The following is a 7500-nucleotide window of genomic DNA, read 5'->3' as shown; positions in this document are numbered from 1 at the left end:
ATAAAGAGTGGAGCGAAAGATAATATAAAAAGGAGCGAAAGATACATACATATATATATATAAGTGTACGAGTTCAATTTCTGCACACACTCGATACACAAGAGAAATAATATTATATATACAGAGGAGGAAGGAGCGATAAACGTGCAACAACGCTTCCTCGTGAAAAATACTTGAACGATCATGCACAGAGAGGTATCTCGATACCTGCTCTGCTGTATGACTAGACGGCTTACGCGCGGAGAGTTCATCTCCCGTCCGTCGGAAATTTCGAACGGCTTACGCGCGGAGAAATACACTTCTCCCGTCCGTCGAAATTTTTTTTTTTTACTTTGAACAAGGCGCATAGAGCCCGCCGAACCACGATTTCCGTGCGTCTTACATCTTTCGACGATGGGACGATCCACGCGAAGAGTTGTTTCGTGCTCGCGCGAGGTGCGATAGCGTCGATTCGCTTTTCTGTACGGGGAGAAATAGAACGATGAGTTGACTTATCGGGTCTTCGTTGGAATTACCGTCGCTGGCATTGTAAACTCCAGATGACCTTGTGATTCCTTCGTCGGGCACTGGTAAAGGGTGGCGATGATTCGTTCTATAATAGAAATACCCGTCGTAGCGATTCGGCCGAGACACCCGCCACGAAACACTCTCTCGTCGTGGAATCCCCGCATCGGAGAGTAAAACGCGCGAAGGCTTACTATGAGAGAAGAAATAGTATATGCCGGTGGTTCGCGTGTGTAGGCTCTATACGAAATTGCGATTCAAGAGAGTAGGAAAAGACGCGATGAACCACGATTTCCGTGCGTCTTACGTCTCTCGACGATGGGACGATCCACGCGAAGAGTTGTTACGTGCTCGCGCGAGGTGCGATAGCGTCGATTCGCCTTTCTGTACGGGGAGAAATAGAACGATGAGCTGACTTATCGGGTCTTCGTTGGAATTACCGTCGCTGGCATTGTAAACTCCAGATGACCTTGTGATTCCTTCGTCGGGCACTGGTAAAGGGTGGCGATGATTCGTTCTATAATAGAAATACCCGTCGTAGCGTTTCGGCCTAGTCACCCGCCACGAAACACTCTCTCGTCGTGGAATCCCCGCGTCGGAGAATAAAACGCCGAAGGCTTACTTATGAAACTTACGTCTCTCGACGATGGGACGATCCACGCGAAGAGTTGTTACGTGCACGCGTATGGTGCGATTGCGTCGATTCGCTTTTCTGTACGGGGAGCAATAGAACGTTGAGTTGACTTATCGGGTCTTCGTTGGAATTACCGTCGCTGGCATTGTAAACTCCAGATGACCTTGTGATTCCTTCGTCGGGCACTGGTAAAGGGTGGCGATGATGCGTTCTATAATAGAAATACCCGTCGTAGCGTTTCTTCCGAGTCAACCCGCTCACGAAACACTCTCTCGTCGTGGAATCCCCGCGTCGGAGAGTAAAACGCGAATTCATAGTATGGAAACTTACGTCTCTCGACGATGGGACGATCCACGCGAAGAGTTGTTACGTGCACGCGTATGGTGCGATTGCGTCGATTCGCTTTTCTGTACGGGGAGTAATAGAACGTTGAGTTGACTTATCGGGTCTTCGTTGGAATTACCGTCGCTGGCATTGTAAACTCCAGATGACCTTGTGATTCCTTCGTCGGGCACTGGTAAAGGGTGGCGATGATGCGTTCTATAATAGAAATACCCGTCGTAGCGTTTCTTCCGAGTCAACCCGCTCACGAAACTCTCTCTCGTCGTGGAATCCCCGCGTCGGAGAGTAAAACGCGAATTCATACTATGAAAACTTACGTCTCTCGACGATGGGACGATCCACGCGAAGAGTTGTTTACGTGCACGCGTATGGTGCGATTGCGTCGATTCGCTTTTCTGTACGGGGAGAAATAGAACGTTGAGTTGACTTATCGGGTCTTCGTTGGAATTACCGTCGCTGGCATTGTAAACTCCAGATGACCTTGTGATTCCTTCGTCGGGCACTGGTAAAGGGTGGCGATGATGCGTTCTATAATAGAAATACCCGTCGTAGCGTTTCTTCCGAGTCAACCCGCTCACGAAACTCTCTCTCGTCGTGGAATCCCCGCGTCGGAGAGTAAAACGCGAATTCATACTATGAAAACTTACGTCTCTCGACGATGGGACGATCCACGCGAAGAGTTGTTTACGTGTACGCGTATGGTGCGATTGCGTCGATTCGCTTTTCTGTACGGGGAGAAATAGAACGTTGAGTTGACTTATCGGGTCTTCGTTGGAATTACCGTCGCTGGCATTGTAAACTCCAGATGACCTTGTGATTCCTTCGTCGGGCACTGGTAAAGGGTGGCGATGATGCGTTCTATAATAGAAATACCCGTCGTAGCGTTTCTTCCGAGTCAACCCGCTCACGAAACTCTCTCTCTCGTCGTGGAATCCCCGCGTCGGAGAGTAAAACGCCGAAGGCTTACTATGAAACTTACGTCTCTCGACGATGGGACGATCCACGCGAAGAGTTGTTACGTGCACGCGTATGGTGCGATTGCGTCGATTCGCTTTTCTGTACGGGGAGTAATAGAACGTTGAGTTGACTTATCGGGTCTTCGTTGGAATTACCGTCGCTGGCATTGTAAACTCCAGATGACCTTGTGATTCCTTCGTCGGGCACTGGTAAAGGGTGGCGATGATGCGTTCTATAATAGAAATACCCGTCGTAGCGTTTCTTCCGAGTCAACCCGCTCACGAAACTCTCTCTCGTCGTGGAATCCCCGCGTCGGAGAGTAAAACGCGAATTCATACTATGAAAACTTACGTCTCTCGACGATGGGACGATCCACGCGAAGAGTTGTTTACGTGCACGCGTATGGTGCGATTGCGTCGATTCGCTTTTCTGTACGGGGAGAAATAGAACGTTGAGTTGACTTATCGGGTCTTCGTTGGAATTACCGTCGCTGGCATTGTAAACTCCAGATGACCTTGTGATTCCTTCGTCGGGCACTGGTAAAGGGTGGCGATGATGCGTTCTATAATAGAAATACCCGTCGTAGCGTTTCTTCCGAGTCAACCCGCTCACGAAACTCTCTCTCGTCGTGGAATCCCCGCGTCGGAGAGTAAAACGCGAATTCATACTATGAAAACTTACGTCTCTCGACGATGGGACGATCCACGCGAAGAGTTGTTTACGTGCACGCGTATGGTGCGATTGCGTCGATTCGCTTTTCTGTACGGGGAGAAATAGAACGTTGAGTTGACTTATCGGGTCTTCGTTGGAATTACCGTCGCTGGCATTGTAAACTCCAGATGACCTTGTGATTCCTTCGTCGGGCACTGGTAAAGGGTGGCGATGATGCGTTCTATAATAGAAATACCCGTCGTAGCGTTTCTTCCGAGTCAACCCGCTCACGAAACTCTCTCTCGTCGTGGAATCCCCGCGTCGGAGGGTAAAACGCGATATATAATAGTATATGCCAGTGGTTCGCGCGCGTCGTCTCTGAGATACGCGGTCGACAGAGTTCCGAAAACACGTGATGTGCCACGATTTCCGTGCGTCTTACATCTTTCGACGATGGGACGATCCACGCGAAGAGAACGTTCGTGCTTGCGTGAGGTGCAACAGCGTCGATTCGCTTTTCTGTACGGGGAGAAATAGAACGTTGAGTTGACTTATCGGGTCTTCGTTGGAATTACCGTCGCTGGCATTGTAAACTCCAGATGACCTTGTGATTCCTTCGTCGGGCACTGGTAAAGGGTGGCGATGATTCGTTCTATAATAGTAATACCCGTCGTAGCGTTTCGACCGATGTCACCCGCCACGAATGTCTCTCTCGACGTGGAAACCCCGCGCCGAAGAGTAAACGCGAAGGCTTACCATACGAAAGAAAACGGTATTATACGCCTGTGGTATGTGCGTCTCGGCTCTGTGATACGCGATCGGCAGAGTTACAAAAAAACGTTGATGGGCCACGATTTCCGTGCGTCTTACATCTTTCGACGATGGGACGATCCACGCGAAGAGTAGTTACGTGCTCGCGCGAGGTGCGATAGCGTCGATTCGCTTTTCTGTACGGGGAGAAATAGAACGATGAGTTGACTTATCGGGTCTTCGTTGGAATTACCGTCGCTGGCATTGTAAACTCCAGATGACCTTGTGATTCCTTCGTCGGGCACTGGTAAAGGGTGGCGATGATTCGTTCTATAATAGAAATACCCGTCGTAGCGATTCGGCCGAGACACCCGCCACGAAACTCTCTCTCGTCGTGGAATCCCCATGTCGGAGAGTAAAACGCGAAGGCTAACTATATAAGAAACATATAGTATTATTTATGCCTGTGGTTCTCCGTTTGTCCTACTCTCAGATACGCGACTCGGAGAGTTACGAATAATCGTGATGGACCACGATTTCTGTACGTCTTACATCTTTCGACGATGGGACGATCCACGCGAAGAGATCATTCCTGCTTGCGTGAGGTGCGATAGCGCCGATTCGCTTTTCTGTACGGGGAGAAATAGAACGATGAGTTGACTTATCGGGTCTTCGTTGGAATTACCGTCGCTGGCATTGTAAACTCCAGATGACCTTGTGATTCCTTCGTCGGGCACTGGTAAAGGGTGGCGATGATTCGTTCTATAATAGAAATACCCGTCGTAGCGATTCGGCCGTGTCACCCGCCACGAAAATCTCTCTCGTCGTGGAATCCCCGCGTCGTAGAGTAAACGCGAAGGCTTGCTATAGAAGACTATAGTTTATACGCCTGTGGTTCACCGGTTGCCTGCTCTCCGGGGTACGCGATCGCGCAGGAGTTACGGAAGAACTTGATGGGCCACGATCTCCAAGCGGCTATATCTTTCGACGATGGGACGATTCACGCGAAGAGAACGTTCGTGCATGCGTGAGGTGCGATAGCGTTGATTCGCTTGTCTGTACGGGGAGAAATAGAACGATGAGTTGACTTATCGGGTCTTCGTTGGAATTACCGTCGCTGGCATTGTAAACTCCAGATGACCTTGTGATTCCTTCGTCGGGCACTGGTAAAGGGTGGCGATGATTCGTTCTATAATAGAAATACCCGTCGTAGCGTTTCGACCGATGTCACCCGCCACGAAATTCTCTCTCGTCGTGGAATCCCCGCGTCGGAGAGTAACCGCCGAAGGCTTGCTATAGAAGACTATAGTTTATACGCCTGTGGTTCACCGGTTGCCGGCTCTCCGGGGCACGCGATCGCGCGAAGGTTACGGAGGGACGTGAAGCGCCCGAGCAATGAAACGTCCGCAGGAGGAAACGAGCAACCGCCGAACATTGTTTCGCGACGTTTCCATAATGTATTGTCGTTTCGCTCGCATCCCGCTTCTTTCCCCTAGTTTCCTCGACGCGTAGTTTCGCAGCCTTAGTGGACGAATCATTCTCGATTCGAGGAAAGATATGCAGTGGGGCGTGCAATGAGCCCGCCAGAGACCACGATCTCCAATGCGTCTTTACATCTTTCGACGATGGGATGATCCACGCGAAGAGAACGTTCGTGCTTGCGCGAGGTGCGTTAGCGTCGATTCGCTTTTCTGTACGGGGAGAAATAGAACGATGAGTTGACTTATCGGGTCTTCGTTGGAATTACCGTCGCTGGCATTGTAAACTCCAGATGACCTTGTGATTCCTTCGTCGGGCACTGGTAAAGGGTGGCGATGATTCGTTCTATAATAGAAATACCCGTCGTAGCGATTCGGCCGAGTCACCCGCCACGAAACTGTCTCTCTTTCGTCGTGGAAACCCCGCGTCGGAGAGTAAAACGCGCGAAGGCTGTGACTGTAACATATATATATACAGTATACAATGCCTGTGGTTTTTGCGCGTGTCGGCTCTTCGGTATACGCGATCGGCCAGAGTTACGGAGGGACGGTGAAGCGCACGAGAAATTGAAACGGCCGCACGATTGGAACCGAGCAACCGTCGAACATTGTTTCGCGACGTTTCCATAATGCGTTTTCGTTTCGCTCGCATACCGCTTCTTTTCCCCTAGTCTCTGAGACGCGTTTTCGAGCCGTTCTTCTACTATCGATTCTCGTAGAGAGAAGGGACCGGGTAGTCTGGAAGTGGAACCCGCATCTTGCGTGTACCGTACACGGAATTGAGAGGACCGGCCGTGAAGCTCGTTTTAAAGCCGTGCGTCTGACACCCAACTCTTGCGCGCCAATTTCGCGGCAAGAGATAATATGGGACGAATGACCGGCAAAGAGCCAGCTGTGAAGTCTGTTTTTTTAATCGAATCCGTGGACGTGTGTATGCCGTAGCGTCGCTCGTCGTGTTCGTTCATGGTCGTTCCGAGAGAAAGAACGAAAGCGGTAACGAAGGGACCGGCCGTGAAGCTCGTTTTAAAGCCGCGCGTCTGACACCCAACTCTTGCGCGCCAATTTCGCGGCAAGAGATAACATGGGACGAATGACCGGCAAAGAGCCAGCTGTGAAGTCTTTTTTCATTATTTGCTTTCAATCGATCGATCGGTACGATTCGTGCAACGTTTCGCGCGATGCGACGCGAAAACATGCGCGCAACAATAGATGCGTCTGATCGGAAGAACGCGAGGGTCGACTGCACGCGATGGATTCAGTATCGGGTAGGATACAAAATATATCCCCGTCGTTTCCACGCGTGCGAGTTTCTGCGTCTTTCGCGGGTTTTTGAATGCACTATACGCCCGGAACGTCGAGAAATATATACATATTACTTGAACGTTTTTCGTCTCGAAAGGCTTCGGTGTCGTCTCCAAGGCGACGCCTGAATCTCCTTCGCGCGCTGGTCGGAGATTCAGGTATCAACTTTTATCTTCTCTTTGAAAGAAGAGAGATATTAGGTCGAACAAGTGAGAATAAAATTATATATGTGAAATATAAAATTTATACGATTACCCTGAACGGTGGATCACTTGGCTCGTGGGTCGATGAAGAACGCAGCTAATTGCGCGTCAACGTGTGAACTGCAGGACACATGAACATCGACATTTCGAACGCACATTGCGGTCCACGGATACAATTCCTGGACCACGCCTGGCTGAGGGTCGTTTACGTACCATACACTGCTTGCGTAGCTCTGTCAAATCCCCGCCGTCGTTCACCTCTTCGGATCGAACGTTTTTTTACCGAAGGGCGCAAAGAACGTCTCTGAGTCGGGTTAAGAGAAGGATGCTACGTACGAGCGAACGATGGGTGTCTCGTCGGCGTTTGTCGCGGACACGCGAAAATTCTGTGAATTTCACGGACAGTGTACGTTCTAGTTGTTGCAAAACGATCGGAATCGTTTGTATGGACTCGCGTGAGTGTTCGCGGCGTCGTGCGTCGTTCAATTACGACCGCCCGCGGATACCGCTCCACTGCGATATGGATCTGAGCGACAACTTTTTCGGCTGTTCGTGAGATGAACGGTTTCGTGTGTTTAGAAAAATTTTTTTTCCCGCCTCCCGACGTCACCTGAAATGATGCGTCAGAGGTGAAAGAAAATATTAAGAAGTCGAGAGAGAGAGACTACACACGTTTTAT

The 7500-nt window shown here is 50.2% G+C and overlaps 1 non-coding gene across 1 annotated transcript; it reads left to right on the top strand.

The window, feature by feature from the left end:
• Positions 1-6870: 6870 nt before the first annotated feature.
• LOC143176209 (5.8S ribosomal RNA) lies at positions 6871-7025 on the top strand. Its single transcript, XR_013000792.1, has one exon. It is a non-coding gene; the product is annotated as a 5.8S ribosomal RNA (ribosomal RNA).
• Positions 7026-7500: the final 475 nt, after the last annotated feature.

This window comes from Nomia melanderi, unplaced genomic scaffold (assembly GCF_051020985.1).
Source record: "Nomia melanderi isolate GNS246 unplaced genomic scaffold, iyNomMela1 scaffold0419, whole genome shotgun sequence".
In the NCBI taxonomy this organism is placed as follows: domain Eukaryota; kingdom Metazoa; phylum Arthropoda; class Insecta; order Hymenoptera; family Halictidae; genus Nomia; species Nomia melanderi.
The sequence above is the reverse complement of the archived record's forward strand: the minus strand, read 5'-3'. Positions and strand labels throughout refer to the sequence as shown.